Source organism: Oncorhynchus keta, chromosome 3, assembly GCF_023373465.1.
Source record: "Oncorhynchus keta strain PuntledgeMale-10-30-2019 chromosome 3, Oket_V2, whole genome shotgun sequence".
NCBI classification, from domain to species: Eukaryota; Metazoa; Chordata; class Actinopteri; order Salmoniformes; family Salmonidae; genus Oncorhynchus; species Oncorhynchus keta.
This window is the reverse complement of record NC_068423.1, coordinates 22673670-22694551: the sequence shown is the minus strand read 5'-3', so window position 1 is coordinate 22694551 and position 20882 is coordinate 22673670. Positions and strand designations below refer to the sequence as shown.

General features: G+C 45.7%; 1 pseudogene; it reads right to left on the bottom strand.

Moving 5' to 3' along the window:
* Positions 1 to 2826: 2826 nt before the first annotated feature.
* LOC118375223 (voltage-dependent T-type calcium channel subunit alpha-1G-like) overlaps positions 2827 to 20882 on the bottom strand; it is a 346606-nt pseudogene continuing 328550 nt past the window's right edge.

Below are 20882 nucleotides of genomic sequence, written 5' to 3'. Positions count from 1 at the left end.
AACACACCTCCAGGCTGTGTAACGGCTATTTGACCTCAAACTAATTTGAGGTGGCTTGGGATGAGTTGGACGGCAGAGTGAAGGAAAAGCAGCTAACAGGTGCTCAGCATATGTGGGAACTCCTTCAAGACTGTTGGAATAGCATTCTTCATGAAGCTGGTTGAGAGAATGCTAAGAGTGTGCAAGGCTGTCATTAAGGCAAAGGGTGGCTACATAGAAGATTTGTTTAACACTTTTTGGTTACGACATTATTCCATATGTGTTATTTCATAGTTTTGATGTCTTCACTTGTTATTCTAAAATGCAGAAAATAGTAAAAAATAAAAACCCCTGAATGAGTAGTAACTTTTGACTAGTACTGTGTATACAGTGTCTTCGGGAAGTATTCAGACCCTTCACATTTTGTTGCGTTACAGACTTATTCTAAAATGGACAAACTAAATATAAATCCTCAGCAATCTACACAAAATACCCCAAAATGACAAAGAGAGAACAGGTTTTTAGAGCCATTTTTTTCAACTGTATTAAATATAAAAAACGGAAATATATTCAGACCCTTTGCTATGAGATTCGAAATTGAGCTCAGGTGCCTCCTGTTTCCATTGATCATCCTTGAGATGTTTCTACAAGTTGATTAGAGTCCACCTGTGGTATTTTCAATTGATTGGACATGATTTGGAAAGGCACATACCTGTCTATATTAGATCCCACAGTTGACAGTGCATGTCAGAGCAAAAACCAAGCCATGAGGTTGAAGGAATTGTCCGTAGAGCTTCGAGACAGGACTGTGTCAGGGCACAGATCTGGGGAAGGTTACCAAAACATTTCTGCACCATTGAAGGTCCCCAAGAACACAGTGACTTCCATCATTCTTAAATTGAAGAAGTTTGGAACCACCAAGACTCTTCCAAGAGCTGGCCGCCCGGCCAAACTGAGCAATAGGGGGAGAAGGGCCTTGGTCAGGGAGGTGACCAAGAACCCGATGGTCACTCTGACAGAGCTCTAGAGTTCCTCTGTAGAGAGGCGAGAACCTTCTAGAAGGACAACCATCTCTGCAGCACTCCACCAATCAGCTGTTATGTTAGAGTGGGCAGACGTATGCCACTCCTCAGTAAAAGGCACATGACAGCCTGCCTGGAGTTTACCAAAAGGCACCTAAAGTCTCTCAGACCACCAGAAACAAGTTTCTCTGGTCTGATGAAACCAAGATGAACTATTTGGCCTGATTGCCAAGTGTTACATCTGGAGGAAACTCATTCCTATGGTGAAGCAGCATCATGCTGTGGGGATGTTTTTCAGTGGCAGGGACTGGGAGACTAGTCAGGATCGATGCAAAGGTGAACAAATCTGCTCCAGAGCACTCACAACCTCAGACTGGGGAGTAAGGTTAACCTTCCAACAGGACAACATCCCTAAGCACACAGCCAAAGCAACGCAGATTGGCTTCGGGACAAGTGTCTGAATGTCCTTCACTGGCCCAGCCAGAGCCCCATTGAACATCTCTGGAGAGTCCTGAAAATAGCTGTGTAGCAACGCTCCCCATCCAACCTGACAGAGCTTGAGAGGATCTGCAGAGAAGAATGGGAGAAACTCCCCCATTAAAGGTGTGCCAAGCTTGTAGCGTCATACCCAAGACTTGAGGCTGTAATCACTGTCAAAAGGTTATTTAACTTCTTGTGGCTGCAGGGGCAGTATTGAGTAGCTTGGATGAAAGGTGCTTTTTGAACCTTTTGAAGTTTTCGTCAGCCGTTCGGATGGACCTGCACAAGCGTTTGGATTTGTGTACTAAACGCGCTAACAAAAGTAGCTACTTGGACATAAATAATGGACATTATCGAACAAATCAAGCATTTATTGTGGAACTAGTATTCCTGGGAGTGCATTCTGATGAAGATAATCAAAGGTAAGGGAATATTTATAAAGTGATTTCCAATTCCTGTTGACTGCAACATGGTGGATAATTGTATTTATTTTCTGAGCGCCGTCTCAGATTATTTCATGGTATGCTTTTTCGGGAAAGTGTTTTTGAAATCTGACACAGCGGTTGCATTAAGGAGAGGTATATCTATATTTCCATATCTAACAATTGTATTTATCGACATTTATAATGAGTACTTCTGCAAAATGATGTGGCTCTCTGCAATATCACCGGATGCACCGGATGTTTTTGGTGAACTAGTGAACATAATGTGCCAATGTATGTAGATTGGTATGTAGATGTTTTTATATAAATATGAACTTCATCAAACAAAAGACACATGTATTGTGTAACATGAAGTCCTTTGAGTGTCATCTGATGAAGATCATCAAAGGTTAGTGATTTAATTTGATCTCTATTTGTGCTTTTTGTGACTCCTCTCTTTGGCTCGAAAAATGGCTGGGTTTTTCTGTGAGTTGGTGGTGACCTTACATAATCATTTGTGGTGCTTTCGCTGTAAAGCCTATTTGAAAACAGTATAAGATACATCTGCTTGAGGAATTTGAAAATGGTATAAGACACATATGTTTGAGGAATTTTAATGATGAGATTCTGTTATTTTGAATATGGCGCCCTGCACTTTCACTGGCTGTTGTCGTATCATCCCGTTAATGGCTTGCAGCCCTAAGTACTGAGTAAAGGGTTTGAATACTTATGTGAATGTAATATTTCACTTTTATATTTGAAAATATATATATATATTATCTGGAAACCTGTTTTTGCTGTGTAGATTGATGAGGAGGGAAAAAACGATGTAATACATTTTAGAATAAGATTGTAAAGTAACAAAATGTGGTAAAAAAGTAAAGGGGTCTGAATACTCTCCGAAGGCACTGTACATGTATATATATATATATATATATATTCCTTCAAATACATGATTCTCAGCACATAATTCACTTTCTTTCAGCAAATTAAGAAAGCTACAAAATATCTCTATGGTGAAAAAATAGAACAAAACGGACCAAACCAACAATTATTTTCAACATTGAAACAAACAGGGAGGATAAAGTTAATCCATCACAAAAAGTCAAAATATAATGAAATAAAACAATTATACATCTGTACAAACACTATGGCCCAATAATTTAAGAAAAATAGTCTCAAAAACGTTCATATTGCTTTGTACCTCCACTGTTGCCCGTGTGAGGGCGAAGTCCCACTAACACCGAGCAGTACCTATAGCGGACACAGGGGTTGCAATCCAAAGTCCTTGGTGCTGACTTCACTCCAGAGGTCGTGGGGTCAACCGGCAGCCAATGGCTTGCAGGCATGGTGGAAGGGAATCAGTCATCTTGTTTCTCTGTTTATGCTGTGTTATTGTTGCGTTCTTGTTGTTTTGGAAAGACAAGGAATGGTCAAACTATGACTGTACCGCACTGATCTTAAAAAATAAAACAAGGTTGATTTGACCGCTTTGTTGTAGTTTTACCATATTTACTCTGTACGGCATTATTACTAGGACTACCATCATCACGGATACCAAGTGCATCGTGTGTTTGGATGTGTGGCTGTTTGCCTATGTGCATGTGTGTATTGTTCCTTTCTGTGTGTGTGTACATAAGTGTTTGTGTTTACATCAGTGTTTTTGTCAGTGTTCGGTGCTCAGAGCTTGTTTTCTCGAAGGAGAAGCTCAGCAGAGTCAACAGCTTGGGATTGGGGTTGGACCCACCTCCCTCCTGGCACAGCCCAAGCCCCAGGCCCTCCCCTACCCCCAGGTCAAAGGAGTCCTTGGAGTCACTGGAGGGTGCCCGTCTCCTTAGACAGGAGGTATCCCGGCCATGTAAGGGAGGTGGCATCCCCAGGCCCCTCCCCCCCGGGGCAGGGTGGAGGCCGGACTGGGGCTCCAGTCCATCGGGGGGTCTACGGAGATACACAGGGGGCTCATTTTTTTCTTGCGTCGGGGAGAGGGCAGGGTGGTGGTCTGGGAATGCATCTGGAGGGTGTCTGCTCGGGAGACGAACCCCGAGGATGTGGTGCTGCGCTGGGGGCTGGACTCTACAGACGAACACACCTCCACTGAGTGACGACGAGAATCGTCCAACCAGGACAGGGGGCGTGACCGGGGCGCAAGGACGCTCCGCCCCTGGGTGTCAGCACTGTGGAACCTCTTCAACTGCCCCCCACCACGACCAACCCAGTATCCTTTGTAACTGCCCTCGAGACCTCCGTCCTCTGACCCCAGTCCAACCCAGATGACATCGTCAAACCCCGCTTGCCCCGCCCTGGTGATGAGCGACACTTCCTGATCAACCGAAGCCTCTTCCTGTCTCCAGGGGCGAGTGGGAGGAAGGGGAGGAGGGGGTAAGGAGTGGGAAGAGCGGTGCTGGGTGTGGTCACTCCTGGGGCGCGACGGTTGAGGGGATGCCCCTGGGGTGGCAGGGACCAACTGGAGAGCAGGCTGCTGATGAAGATGGGAGGGCAAGGAAGAGGAGGAGGAGAGGGAAGCAACATGGAGGACTACCTCCTCACCTCCATCAGAACACAGGACCTCCTGGGAGTCATTAGATACCTGGCAGAGGAAGGGGGAGAGGGAGGGGGAAAGGGAGGCAGGAAGTAAGTGAGAGTTTGATAGAAGGGGAGAAAGGTGGAAGATGAGAGGGAAAGATGGACAGGGAGAGGGGTGAGGGTTTAGGGGGACATAAGGGGGTGAGAGGGGGGAGACAGGTTAGTGTGGGGTGACTGAGTGAGGATGGCCAATAGCCGTGAAGGTCAAAGTTTACTATTAGACCAGCATGGTCCCAATACCAACAATGCCTCATTGTGATACAGAGGCAATGTTGCAACTACAATACATTGAACGTATAGGTCAACTATTAAGTGTATTGCTGTATGTTTATTGCACAAGAAAACTATTTCAGATTCAGATATGTGTCAGTAGTATCTGTATCATAAAGAGATTGAGTGACAGCACATGTTTTACAGTAGCAGCAGTTGTAGGGTACAGTTTGTCTCAGCTAGGGCACTGGGTAAAAGCATGGTTGCCCAATGTCGTAGGCCCAATCCCAAATCGACCCCTAGACCTTACACTAGCTAATTTTGTCTTCAGTGGATGTTCACGGGGTCGGAACATAATTACAAATACATTTGTAGACTGAAAATTGACCACAAGAAGCCCAAACAGATACAATGTTTGACTAAAACATAATAATTTCAAAACTTGCTTACATTTCTACATATCTCTATTATGCGTGGAAGAACTTGGGAACAGATTTCTGAAATTCAAATCACTTGGAGCTGATTTCCTGCTGTTTAAAAATAAAATATATATCCAACAATAAACAAATATAAAAAATAAAAAAAACATGATTATAAATATCATTTTTTTCTTAGAAAATATGGGTGGAACAATAAAACCACCCAAGGGCCAAATTCGCCCCAAAGGGGGCCAGTTGGGGAACCCTGCTCTAAGGATGTAGGGTATCGTGTTCCATACCGACAATACCCCTCTGTTAACCCAGTCAGCGAACACCCAACGCCTAAAATCTATTGAACCTTTAGAGGGTGGTACTATCGGGCAGCCCTTCAGCTTTGTCTCCTCAGAGAGGTCAGAGGTCAGAGGGTACTACAGGAGAGGAAAGTTTAGTAGAACACGATGACACACTACACAAGTCTCATATAGCTCTCTTTCTTTATCTTCTGCAGTATCTTTGTTGCTTTGTGACAAAATATGCACGGAGAAAATAAAAAGGAAACTATCTGAGAGTTTTGGGACAAACGGGACATGACTGTTTCGCGACTGTTATTTGTGAGTCTTGACAGAAAGCATAGCTGTGACAACAGTGACATCTAGTGGACTAATATATTATTGCCAAGCCACAGCCACAATATCGCCACTCCACCTACATTTAGAATTAATACCTATTTGTGATTGTGGAACATTTCCTGTCACACTGGGTAACACAAAAAAAACTTTGATATTACAACTTTTTCTGAAAAGTAAATATTTCATAAGCATAATCATCTTCATACAATCACAACCTTGCACAAAAGGCCAACAAGTGCTCCAACACAGTAATATAAAATATGCGGCCAAATATTGTTCTTGACAGAACTGACAGTCCTGATTTAAACCCTGAGTCATAACAGTGTAATAGTTACAACATTGTGATATGTAGGCCAACGTCTGCATTTCAAACAAAAATACAGTACATTCCATCAATCAACAACTGCGTGATAAAGATATCAGTAGGTAGATCATATGACCTTAGAGGGGTTCATAAATAACATAGCCCCCTATTTCCATGAGAATTAACATAGTCTAGCCATTCCAAAACTATGTTCAACACTACCTGCCACCGGTGAGATTCATTGTGTGAGGCAGATGGTTAAAAGACAGGCAGTCAGGCAGGCAGACAGACAGACAATGAATGGTGGGAGGAAGCAGGGGAGGAGGAGAGGTCAGAGGAAAGGGGTGTGTGTTTGTGTTGGGGGTTGTGTAGGGAATAGGGATGCTCACTATATCAGTGATAGCAGGTCAGGAGTTAGTGAAGTGTGCATGTTTTTCAGCAGTAGTTCTGCTTCTGACGGTTACTAAACTACACTCTGTTAGTAACAGATACAGAACAGATGCAGGACAGGACGGACAGAGAGATGGACAGAAGATCAGGAGCATTGTGAGGGAGGAGGGTTGGAGACCATAGTTACACAGAGAACATAGAGGAAGAAGGGAGTCAGAGGGAGGAGAGAAGATGGACAGCATTAAGAGCACAAAGAGAGCTAGCAGAACAGAGAGGAAGGACAGGAAGAAAAGAGAGGAAAGACAGGAAGAACAGGAAGAACAGACAGGAAGAACAGAGAGGAAGGACAGGAAGTACAGAGAGGTAGGACAGGAAGAACAGAGAGGAAGGACAGGAAGAACAGAGAGGAAGGACAGGAAGTACAGAGAGGTAGGACAGGAAGAACAGAGAGGAAGGACAGGAAGAACAGAGAGGAAGGACAGGAAGAACAGAGAGGAAGGACAGGAAGAACAGAGAGGAAGGACAGGAAGAACAGAGAGGAAGGACAGGAAGAACAGAGAGGAAGGACAGGAAGAACAGGAAGAACAGAGAGGAAGGACAGGAAGAACAGAGAGGAAGGACAGGAAGAACAGAGAGGAAGGACAGAAAGAACAGAGAGGAAGGACAGGAAGAACAGAGAGGAAGGACAGGAAGAACAGGAAGAACAGAGAGGAAGGACAGGAAGAACAGAGAGGAAGGACAGGAAGAACAGAGAGGAAGGACAGGAAGAACAGAGAGGAAGGACAGGAAGAACAGAGAGGAAGGACAGGAAGAACAGGAAGAACAGAGAGGAATAACAGGAAGAACAGAGAGGAAGGACAGAAAGAACAGAGAGGAAGGACAGGAAGAACAGGAAGAACAGAGAGGAAGGACAGGAAGAACAGAGAGGAAGGACAGAGAAGAACAGAAGAACAGGAAGGACCAGAGAAAGAACAGAGAGGAAGGACAGGAAGAACAGAGAGGAAACAAGGAAGAACAGAGAGGAAGGAAGAACAGGAGAGGGACAGGAAGAACAGAGAGGAAACCAGGAAGAACATAGAGGAAGGACAGGAAGAACAGAGAGGAAACAAGAAGAACAGAGAGGAAGGACAGGAAGGACAGGAAGAACAGAGAGGAAACCAGGAAGAACAGAGAGGAAGAACAGGAAGGACAGGAAGAACAGAGAGGAAGGACAGGAGGAACAGAGAGGAAGAACAGGAAGGACAGGAAGGACAGGAAGAACAGAGAGGAAGGACAGGAAGAACAAAGAGGAAGAACAGGAAAAACAGAGAGGAAGGACAGGAAAGACAGGAAGAACAGGAAGAACAGAGAAGAAGGACAGGAAGAACAGAGAGGAAGAACAGAGAGGAAGGACAGGAAGAACAGAGAGGAAGGAAGAGACAGGAAGAACAGAGAGGAAGGACAGGAAGACCAGAGAGCAAGGACAGGAAGAACAGAGACGAAGGACGGGAAGAACAGAGAAGGAAGGAAGAACAGGAAGAAGAACAGAGAGGAAGGACAGGAAGAACAAAGAGGAAGAACAGGAAAAACAGAGAGGAAGGACAGGAAAGACAGGAAGAACAGGAAGAACAGAGAAGAAGGACAGGAAGAACAGAGAGGAAGAACAGGAAGGACTGGAAGGACAGGAAGAACAGAGAGGAAGAACAGAGAGGAAGGACAGGAAGAACAGAGAGGAAGAACAGGAAGGACAGGAAGGACAGGAAGAACAGAGAGGAAGGATAGGAAGAACAAAGAGGAAGAACAGGAAAAACAGAGAGGAAGGACAGGAATAACAGACAGGAAGGACAGGAAGGACAGAGAGGAAGGACAGGAAGAACAGAGAGGAAGGACAGGAAGAACAGAGATGAAGGACAGGAAGAACAGAGAGGAAGGACAGAGAGGAAGGACAGGAAGAACAGAGAGGAAGGACGGGAAGAACAGACAGGAAGGATATGAAGAACAGAGAGGAAGTACAGAGAGGAAGGAAAGAGAGGAAGGACAGGAAGAACAGAGAGGAAGGACAGGAAGAAGAGAGAGGAAGGACAGGAAGGACAGAGTGGAAGGACAGGACGAACAGAGAGGAAGGACATGAAGAACAGAGAGGAAGGACAGGAAGAACAGAGAGGAAGGACAGGAAGGACAGAGAGGAAGAACAGGAAGGACAGAGAGTAAGGACAGGAAGGACAAGAACAACAGGAAGGACAGGAATCACACATAGGAAGGACAGGAAGAACAGAGAGGAAGGACAGGAAGAACAGAGAGCAAGGACATGAAGAACAGAGAGGAAAGACAGGTAGAAGAGAGAGGAAGGACAGGAAGGACAGAGAGGAAGGACAGGAAGAAGAGAGAGGAAGGACAGGAAGAACAGAGAGGAAGGACAGGAAGAACAGAGAGGAAGGACAGGAAAAACAGAGAGGAAGGACAGGAAGGACAGAGAGGAAGGACTGGAAGGACAAGAACAACAGGAAGGACAGGAATCACACAGAGGAAGGACAGGAAGAAGAGAGGATGGACAGGACAGTTTAGGATGAGCGTAACATCATAGTAGAAAAATAAGAAGAACAAGACAATGAAGTAATTTCTGGAAGAACACATTTGATACCTCTGGTGTGTGGCTGTGTGTGTGTGTTTGTGTGTTTGTGTGGCTGTGTGTGTGTGTGTTTGTGTGTTTGTGTGGCTGTGTGTGGCTGTGTGGCTGTGTGTGTGTGTTTGTGTGTTTGTGCGGCTGTGTGTGTTTGTGTGTTTGTGTGTTTGTGTGTGTGTGTGTGTGTGTGTGTGTGTGTGTGTGTGTGTGTGTGTGTGTGTGTGTGTGTGTGTGTGTGTGTGTGTGTGTGTGTGTGTGTGTGTGTGTGTGTGTGTGTGTGGCTCACCTGTCTGCGGAGCGTGCGGCTGAGGGTGTGTATAGTCTGGGAGTGTGTGTATACTCTGGGAGTGTGAAAGGCTGAGTGTGTGTATAATCTGGGAGTGTGTGTATACTCTGGGAGTGTGTGTATACTCTGGGAGTGTGAAAGGCCGAGTGTGTGTATACTCTGGGAGTGTGTGTATACTCTGGGAGTGTGTGAATACTCTGGGAGTGTGTGTATACTCTGGAAGTGTGTGTATACTCTGGGAGTGTGTGTATACTCTGGGAGTGTGTGTATACTCTGGGAGTGTGTGTATACTCTGGGAGTGTGTGAATACTCTGGGAGTGTGTGTATACTCTGGGAGTGTGTGTATACTCTGGGAGTTTGTATATACTCTGGGAGTGTGTGTATACTCTGGGAGTGTGTGTATACTCTGGGAGTGTGAAAGGCTGTGAGGACTGCTGGGTCTGTCGTCTGGTTGGGTCCGTAGCGAGGTACATGAGCCTGAGGAAACACAAACAACACAGATAGTTCTTTACACACAAAAATAAAAAGTCATTTTCAAAACAGTATGTGTGGGTAAAGTTGGCTACGGGTCCTACTGTTCGGGAAATTACTTTTGGTTTTCCCAAACACTTTTATTGAGGGGAAAGCATTCTGAGTAGAGTGAGGGTGTGAGTGAGTGTACATGTGTGCATGCAAAAAGGTCTCACGGTCTGACTTCAAAGTCCTGGGACCTGGTCAACTTATTTGTCTGTGTGGGAGGGGGCAATATTTGTCTGTGTGTGGAGGGGGGTTCAGGTTCCTGTTCTCATCCTGTGTCAGTGTGTAGAGGGACTGTCTGTACTGTACCTGACAGGGCCTTGTTGATGGTCTGCATGTGCTGTGGTCCTGTAGTCTGTGTCTGTGAGGCTAAACCAGGGGCCAGGCTGGCTCCTGGGGACCCAAAGGGCTCCTGAGACAGCAACATATAGCTGTCATTGGGTAGGGAGTGGGTGCGCCCCACTGTTGACTTCCGTACTCTTAGCAGGTTGTCTTCCAACGATTCCCCAGGATCGAGTAACTCCATCTGGGGGACAGAGAGAGATTCAGCCTCTTTCTGGAGTCTCCTGGAGGTCTGACCACTGCTTTTATACAGAGACCTCACACACTCTCTGCCCTCACTCACAGCAACACATATAAAATAAGTAATTGTTGACACACAGAATGACAGACAACGTCATTACACTAGTGGCAGAGGGGAGACTGGCACAGAACTGCCACTGGACTCAGAGTTACTGAAACTCACTGAAACCATATTGTTTATGTCTTTATTGTGGTCAAACAAATGAATAAAGAATTGGTATGCTTTTCTTGCTGAGATCGTTTATCATTCATGCCACAGGTTTAGACAACAGAGCTACCCACAGCTCAAAAGGAGAGATCCATAAGAGAGAGAGAGAGAGAGAGAGAGAGAGAGAGAGAGAGAGAGAGAGAGAGAGAGATCCACAAGAGAGAGAGAGAGAGAGAGAGAGAGAGAGAGAGAGAGAGAGAGAGAGAGACAGAGAGAGAGAGAGAGAGAGAGAGAGAGAGAGAGAGAGAGAGAGAGAGAGAGAGAGAGAGAGAGAGAGAGGGAGGCAGAGCCAGTGAGAGCACTTCCATCTCCGCAAGAGGGATCTAGATAGAGAACAGACTTGTGAACAGGGAGCACTTCCACTTCTATACACCCCCACTCTCACACACACCCGCACACCCCCGCACACACACCCCCCACTCAGTCACTCAGTCACTCAGTCAGTCAGTCACTCAGTCACTCAGTCAGTCAGTCACTCACTCACTCACTCACTCACTCACTCACTCACTCACTCACTCACTCACTCACTCTGACAAATCACACAGACAGTGAAATGACTCGCATATCAGAACATCAGACACAATGTGCTGTAACAACACTTAGTCACATAAGTGTAGGTATGGAACAAAAACCCTCCAAATACGTAAGAATGAAAACAAACTCAACAACAGAAAAATTAACAGAAACATGGACAAACACACAGGAAGAAGATGTATGAACCTCATTACAGACCAACATATATATGAACCTCATTACAGACCAACAGATATATGAACCTAATTACAGACCAACAGATATATGAACCTCATTACAGACCAACAGATATATGAACCTCCTTACAGACCAACAGATATATGAACCTCCTTACAGACCAACAGATATATGAACCTCATTACAGACCAACAGATATATGAACCTCATTACAGACCAACAGATATATGATCCTCATTACAGACCAACAGATATATGAACCTCATTACAGACCAACAGATATATGAACCTCATTACAGACCAACAGATATATGATCCTCATTACAGACCAACAGATATATGAACCTCCTTACAGACCAACAGATATATGAACCTCATTACAGACCAACAGATATATGATCCTCCTTACAGACCAACAGATATATGAACCTCCTTACAGACCAACAGATATATGATCCTCATTACAGACCAACAGATATATGATCCTCATTACAGACCAACAGATATATGATCCTCATTACAGACCAACAGATATATGAACCTCCTTACAGACCAACAGATATATGAACCTCATTACAGACCAACAGATATATGATCCTCATTACAGACCAACAGATATATGATCCTCATTACAGACCAACAGATATATGAACCTCCTTACAGACCAACAGATATATGAACCTCCTTACAGACCAACAGATATATGAACCTCCTTACAGACCAACAGATATATGATCCTCATTACAGACCAACAGATATATGAACCTCCTTACAGACCAACAGATATATGAACCTCCTTACAGACCAACAGATATATGAACCTCCTTACAGACCAACAGATATATGATCCTCCTTACAGACCAACAGATATATGAACCTCATTACAGACCAACAGATATATGATCCTCCTTACAGACCAACAGATATATGATCCTCATTACAGACCAACAGATATAACAGTACAACCAGATATACAGTGACAAAGAAATGATCAAATCAAAATATAACATTTTTGACTTGCGTTATTCTGCATTTTTTGTTGTTGTTATTCTGTCTCTCACTGTTCAAATAAACCTACCATTACAATTATAGTCTGATCATTTCTTTGTCAGTGGGAAAACGTACAAAATCAGACAGGAACCTGTACAGACTTGATGTAATAATGGACACAGGATGAGAACAGGAACCTGTACAGACTTGATGTAATAATGGACACAGGATGAGAACAGGAACCTATACAGACTGGATGTAATAATGGACACAGGATGAGAACAGGAACCTGTACAGACTGGATGTAATAAGGACACAGGATGAGAACAGGAACCTGTACAGACTGGGTGTAATAATGACCAACAGGATGAGAACAGGAACCTGTACAGACCAACAGATATATGGACACAGGATGAGAACAGGAACCTGTACAGACTGGGTGTATATATGACCTCAGGATGAGAACAGGAACCTGTACAGACTGGGTGTAATAATGGACACAGACCAACAGAGAACAGAACCTGTACAGACTGGAGATATAATGGACACAGGATGAGAACAGGAACCTGTACAGACTGGATATATGATCCTCATTACAGACCAACAGATATAATGGACAGGATGAGAACAGGAACCTCATGTACAGACTGGGTGTAATAATTACAGAGAACAGGAACCTGTACAGACTGGGTGTAATAATGGATTACAGGATGAGAACAGGAACCTGTACAGACTTGATGTAATAATGGACACAGGATGAGAACAGGAACCTGTACAGACTTGATGTAATAATGGACACAGGATGAGAACAGGAACCTATACAGACTGGATGTAATAATGGACACAGGATGAGAACAGGAACCTGTACAGACTGGATGTAATAATGGACACAGGATGAGAACAGGAACCTGTACAGACTGGATGTAATAATGGACACAGGATGAGAACAGGAACCTGTACAGACTGGATGTAATACTACGCTTGTTTAGCTCGGTTGTGTCTCGAACACTGAGCGCCATATTGGGCGTTCAAACTCTCAGCGGGTTCTCTGCTAAAGTCTTACTGTTTCTGCCCTCCCTCCCTCCCTCCCTCCCCAGATCCCTCCCCCAACAGATCCCCTCCTTACAGACTCACCCTTAACCGAGATAATGAATTGAGAAAATGCTTTCTGACAGACCCACGAATGGGCCTTGCAGACGGGGCAGAGGTCCTAACTGGTAGAGGCTGAGTGTGCGCCTGCCAACTTTTCAGAATCACACACCAAGTTAGAAGCAGGGAGGCTATTAATGCTGCAGCATTACGTTTAAAAGCTTTTAGCAAACGCTGTTTGGCAACGCTAATGTGATTGGCTGTAGCATTTTGTCCTGAATGACAAAAAAAGAGGCCATTGGATGCATAATTCAACAGGGATACATCGCTCATTGATGGTGTGAATGTGTGTGTGTGTGTGTGTGTGTGTGTGTGTGTGTGTGTGTGTGTGTGTGTGTGTGTGTGTGTGTGTGTGTGTGTGTGTGTGTGTGTGTGTGTGTGTGTGTGTGTGTGTGTGTGTGTGTGTGTGTGTGTGTGTGTGTGTGTGTGTGTGTGCCTAGCCAGCTTGGCAGCAGAATCAAATTATTATCATTAGTTTGTGCTAAATCCCTGGGTGGTTCGTTTTCAAAGCTCGAAGCCAACATTGTGTGTGTATGTGTGCGTGTGTGTGACCAACAGTGTGTGTGTGACCAACAGTGTGTGTGTGTGTGACCAACAGTGTGTGTGTGTGTGTGTGTGTGTGTGTGTGTGTGTGTGTGTGTGTGTGTGTGTGTGTGTGTGTGTGTGTGCGGTAGGTAGGTAGACTACCATATCATTACCCAGTACAGCCAAGCTGAGAGAGGGATATTGGAGGGTGAACACTTTCTAATAATATTATGGGCCAAGGAACCCACAGGGATTGGAGAGAGCTGGAGGGAGGGGTTGAGTTCGAGTTGAGGGGAGGGTGTGTACCAGAGATTGAGGCCTAGAGAAAACTTCAGCATTGGTGTGTGGTTGAGGACCAACAGTGGGTGATTGTGAGAACAGATATATGAGGCTCCTTACAGACCAACAGATATATGATTGTGTGAGACCAGGTGGGTGGGTGAGTGAGTTAGTGAGTGTGACCAACAGAGAGAGAGGCAGAGAGAGACCAGAGAGAGAGAGAGAGAGAACAGATATAGAGAGAGAGGGAGAGAGAACAGATATATGATCAGAGAGAAATATAGAGAGACAGAGAGACAAGAGAGAGACAGACCAACAGATATATGAGAGTTAGAGACCAGTGAGATATGAAGTCCTTACAGACCAACAGATATATGAACCTCCTTACAGACCAACAGATATAGAGAGACCAACAGATATATGAACCTCCTTACAGAGAGAGATATGAGAGACAGACCAATGAGAGAGAATGAGAGACCAACAGATAGATGAGAGACAGACCAACAGATAGAGAGAGAGACAGACCAACAGATATATGAGACAGACCAACAGATGAGAGTCATTACAGACCAACAGATATATGAGACCTACAGACCAACAGATATATGAACCTGTGACAGACCAACAGATAGTGAGAGACAGACCAACAGATATATGAGACCTCCTTACAGACCAACAGATATAGAACCTCAGAGAGAGAGAGACAGATATATGAGAGACAGACCAACAGATATATGATCCTCCTTAGAGACCAACAGATATAGAGAGAGACAGACCAACAGAAAGAGGGGCAGAGAGAAAGAGAGAGAGAGTAAGGGAGTAAGAGGTAAAGGAGAAGGAAATACAGACAGAAAACGAGGAACGCAGACAGTGAAAAAGGAAGCAGACGGAGGAGGGGAGTGCTTGATGACGAGGAGGTTAAAACACAGGCAGACAGAAGGCATGGTGTGTGAACATGCTTCAGGACAGGTATCAGGTCTGGTCTATAGGTCGTCTATACTCCTGCCTAAATACTGAAGGTTCCTTCTCCAGACCAGAAGGGGGCAGTTAAACACTTCCAAAACTCCCCTCTCCCCCATAGGATTGGAGCAGAGCCACAGCTGTGGGAAGTAGGGATGACAGAAAGGAGAGAAGGGAAAGAGGGATGACAGAAAGGAGAGAGAGGAAAGAGGGATGACAGAAAGGAAAGAGAGGAAAGAGGGATGACAGAAAGGAGAGAGAGGAAAGAGGGATGACAGAAAGGAGATATATGATCCTCAAGAGTGATGACAGAAAGGAGAGAGACCAACAGAAAGAGGGATGACAGAAAGGAGAGAGACCACGAAAGAGGGATGACAGAAAGGAGAGAGACGAAAGAGGGATGACAGAAAGGAACAGAGAGACAGAAAGAGGGATGACAGAAAGGAGAGAGAGGAAAGAGGGATGACAGAAAGGAGAGAGGAAAGAGGGATGAGGATGACAGAATAAGGGGAGATGAAAGAGGGATGACAGAAAGGAGAGAGAGGAAGAGGAGTACAGAGGATGACAGAAAGGAGAGAGAGGAAAGAGGGATGACAGAGAGGAGAGAGAGGAAAGAGGGATGATAATGAAAGGAGAGAGTGGAAAGAGGGATGATAGAAAGGAGAGAGAGGAAAGAGGGATGACAGAAAGGAGAGAACAGGAAAGAGGGATGACAGAAAGGAGAGAGAGGAAAGAGGGATGACAGAAAGGAGTTTAGAGGAAAGAGGGATGACAGAAAGGAGAGAGAGGAAAGAGGGATGACAGAAAGGAGAGAGAGGAAAGAGGGATGACAGAAAGGAGAGAGGGGAAAGAGGGATGACAGAAAGGAGAGACAGGAAAGAGGGATGACAGAAAGGAGAGCAGAGCTGTTTGGCAAGAGGGATGACAGAAAGGATTTTGAGAGAGGAAAGAGGGATGACAGAAAGGAAAGAGAGGAAAGAGGTATGACAGAAAGGAGAGAGAGGAAAGAGGGATGACAGAAAGGAGAGAGAGGAAAGAGGGATGACAGAAAGAGGGGAGATGAAAGAGGGATGACAGAAAGGAGAGAGAGGAAAGAGGGATGACAGAAAGGAGAGAGGAAAGAGGATGCCAGAAAGGAGAGAGAAAGGAAAGAGGGATGACAGAAAGTGAGAGAGAGGAAAGAGGGATGACAGAAAGGAGAGAGAGGAAAGAGGGATGACAGAAAGGAGAGAGAGGAAAGAGGGATGACAGAAAGGAGAGAGAGAAAGAGGGATGACAGAAAGGAGAGAGGGGAAAGAGGGATGACAAAAAGGAGAGAGAGGAAAGAGGGATGACAGAAAGGAGAGAGAGGAAAGAGGGATGACAGAAAGAGAGAGAGAGGAACTTCAGGGATGACAGAAAGGAGAGAGACGAAAAGAGTGATGACAGAAAGTAGAGAGAGGAAAGAGGGATGAGCAGAAAGGAGAGAGAGAAAGAGGGATGACAGAAAGGAGAGAGAGGGAAAGAGGGATGACAGAATGAGGGGCAGAGAAAGAGGGATGACAGAAAGGAGAGAGAGGAAAGAGGGATGACAGAAAGAAATGAGAGAGAGGAAAGAGGGATGACAGAGAGAGAGAGAGAGAGAGGAAAGAGGGATGAGAGAAAGGAGAGAGAGGAAAGAGGGATGATAGAAATGAGAGAGAGAAAGATGGGATGACAGAAAGGAGAGAGAGAGGAAAGAGGGATGACAGAAAGGAGAGAGAGGAAAGAGGGATGACAGAAAGGAGCAGAGAGGAAAGAGGGATGACAGAAAGGAGAGAGAGGAAAGAGGGATGACAGAAAGGAGAGAGAGGAAAGAGGGATGACAGAAAGGAGAGAGTGCCTCTGAGAGGGATGACAGAAAGGAGAGAGAGGAAAGAGGGATGACAGAAAGGAGAGGGAGAGGAAAGAGGGATGACAGAAAGGAGAGAGAGGAAAGAGGGATGACAGAAAGGAAAGAGAGGACTTCAAACAGGTATGACAGAAAGGAGAGAGAGGAAGAGGGATGACAGAAAGGAGAGAGAAGAAAGAGGGATGACAGAAAGGAGAGAGAGGAAAGAGGGATGACAAATACTGAAAGGAAAGAGAGGAGAAGAGGGGGCATGACAGAAAGGAGAGAGAGGAAAGAGGGATGACAGAAAGGAGAGAGACGAAAGAGGGATGACAGAAAGGAGAGAGAGGAAAGAGGGATGACAGAAAGGAGAGAGGAAAGAGGGATGACAGAAAGGAGAGAGAGGAAAGAGGGATGACAGAAAGGAGAGAGAGGAAAGAGGGATGACAGAAAGGAGAGAGAGGAAAGAGGGATGACAGAAAGGAGAGAGAGGAAAGAGGGATGACAGAAAGGAGAGAGAGGAAAGAGGGATGACAGAAAGGAGAGAGAGGAAAGAGGGATGACAGAAAGGAAAGAGAGGAAAGAGGGATGACAGAAAGGAGAGAGAGGAAAGAGGGATGACAGAAAGGAGAGAGAAGAAAGAGGGATGACAGAAAGGAGAGAGAGGAAAGAGGGATGACAGAAAGGAAAGAGAGGAAAGAGGTATGACAGAAAGGAGAGAGAGGAAAGAGGGATGACAGAAAGGAGAGAGAGGAAAGAGGGATGACAGAAAGGAGAGAGAGGAAAGAGGGATGACAGAAAGAGGGGAGATGAGAGGGATGACAGAAAGGAGAGAGGAAAGAGGGATGACAGAAAGGAGAGAGAGGAAAGAGGGATGACAGAAAGGAAGAGAGGGAAGAGGGATGACAGAAAGGAGAGAGAGAAAAGAGGGATGACAGGAAGGAGAGAGAGGAAAGAGGGATGACAGAAAGGAGAGAGGAAAAGAGGGATGACAGAAAGGAGAAGAGAGGAAAGAGGGATGACAGAGAGGGATGATAGGAAGGGATGACAGAAAGGAGAGAAAAAGAGGGATGACAGAAAGGAGAGAGAGGAAAGAGGATGACAGAAAGGAGAGAGAGGAAAGAGGGATGACAGAAAGGAGAGAGAGGAAAGAGGGATGACAGAAAGGAGAGAGAGGAAATAGGGATGACAGAAAGAAGAGAGAGGAAAGAGGGATGACAGAAAGGAGAGAGGGGAAAGAGAGATACAACGCAACCTCTAGTCACTATAAAAAGATCTGTTGGCTGAGAAGAGTAGTCAAGTCAACGGCAGGACGTTGTGTCTTTCCCATGGTACTACAGTGACCTATCTATGCCTGGCACTACTCTAGTGAGGCACACACAGACACACAGACACACAGACACACTACGAGCAGACGACCACAGAGACACAGACACAAAACCTGTTGAACACAAACACAATATGAGCAGACCACAGAGACACAGACACACAGACACAAAACCAGTTGAACACAAACACACTACGAGCAGATGACCACAGAGACACAGAGACACAGACACACAGACACACAGATAGGTGGACAGAGAAGTCAAGAAAACTCCTTCAGAAGCTCGACAGATATGGACAAAAAAATCTGAATGCAGATGTTCCTGCAGCTCCTCATTGGTGAATCCTTTTTGTCCCTGAACAATGGGATGAACTCCAACCCAACTAACACACACACACACACACACACACACACACACACACACACACACACACACACACACACACACACACACACACACACACACACACACACACACACACACACACACACACACACACACAAACACAGGTGTAAATCCCACACACCTCTAGTGGTGGCTCCAGGACTAGCAGGGGATCAGAGCTGATGTCTCTTGAGGTGATATCTGCTTGGGGAGAATCCACCATCACGCTGGCCCTCCTCTGGATCCTCTCTGGAGACCTCCAGGGGGGGACACCAGGTCCGCCCACCTCCATGCCCAGGTCCAGAGGGCTTAGCTGGGGTGATCTCCCGCTGCCTCCCCCTCCTCCATGCTGGAGCTCCAGCTGTAGTTCAGCCTCCAGCTCTGCCTCCTCCTTGGCCTCTTTGTTGCTCTCCTCCAGGTGCTTCATGAGAACGGCTATGACCACGTTGACCAGGACAAACTGGGCTGTCAACACAAAGGAGACGAAGTAGATGGGGGAGACCACCGTGTTGTAACAGGTGCCTGCATTCTCCTGTTGACAGTCTCTCAGGGTGTCCTGGAGGGGACAAACATATACGGATGAACACATGAAACACATGAAAGAGACACATAACATATACAGACACTGTATACTGTCAATCCAGAATGATGACAAACAGCAGTTGATCCAAAATGGTGGACCAGTCTCACCTTCATAATGCCGTTCCAGTTGTCTCCTGTGGAAACTCTGAACAGCAGTAGGAAGGCCATGCCAAAGTTCTTGAACGTAGCATAGCGCCCCAAACCCTCACACGGGTGCAGCTCATCACAAACTGAGAGAGGGAGAGAGAGAGAGAGAGAGAGAGAGAGAGAGAGAGAGAGAGAGAGAGAGAGAGAGAGAGAGAGAGAGAGAGAGAGAGAGAGAGAGAGAGAGAGAGAGAGAGAGAGAGAGAGAGGAGAGAGACAGAGAGAGAGAGAGACAGAGAGAGAGGCAGAGAGAGAGAGAGAGAGAGAGAGAGAGAGAGAGAGAGAGAGAGAGAGAGAGAGAGAGAGGGAGAGAGAGACAGAAAGACAGAGAGAGACAGAGAGAGGAAGAGACAAAGAGGGACAGACAGAGAAGGGAGACCAAAAGACGGAGAGGGGGAGAGAGAAAATCAGAGCTGTGTATGTTCCTGAACAACAAAGGGCATTCCAATTAAATTGTAATCACAGTGAAATAATTATATTTATCTGGACCCTAATCCACAATTGGTAAAAATCTATTAATTAAATAAAGGAAAAGGAAGGGAATCAACAACAGCAAAAAAACATGTGAATTAAGCCCCAGCAGAGAACATTTTAAACCCAGAGCAGATGTGTGTGTTCTTACTGAGGTCACCAAACAATTCAACTCCCAGTGCTGCAAAGATAAAGAAGAGCAGCATGAAGAGAAGACCCAGATTCCCCACCTGTAGAGAGAGTAGAGAGGAGAGAAGAGAAGAGAAGAGAAGAGAAGGAGAGGAGAGATGAGAAGAGAAGAGAAGAGAAGAGAAGATAGGAGAAGATAGAGAGAGATGGATAAGAGGAGAGGAGAGGAGAGGAGAGGAGAGGAGAGGAGAGGAGAGGAGAGGAGAGGAGAGGAGAGAATAGAAGAGAAGAGAAGAGAGATGGATAAGAGGAGAGGAGAGCGGGATGAGGGATGATAGGAGAGGAGTGAGGTAGGAGAAGAGGAGAGGGAAGAGGGACAGCGGAGATAGGGAAAATAGCAAAGGAGAGAGGGATGAGAGGAGAGGAGAGGAGAGGAGAGGAGAGGAGAGGAGAGGATGAGAAGAGGAGAGAAGATGAAGAGAAGAGAAGAGAAGAGAGATGGATAAGAGGAGAGAGGAGAGCGGATGAGGGATGATAGGAGAGGAGGAGGGATGAGAAGAGGAGGAGAGGGAAGAGAGACAGAGGAAATGGGAAAATAGGAAAGGAGAGAGGGATGAGAGGAGAGGAGAGGAGAGGAGAGGAGAGGAGAGGAGAGGAGAGGAGAGGGAGGGATGGATGAGAAGAGGAGAGAAGAGAAGAGGAGATAGGGAGAGATGGATAAGAGGAGAGGAGAGGGGGATGAGGAGAGG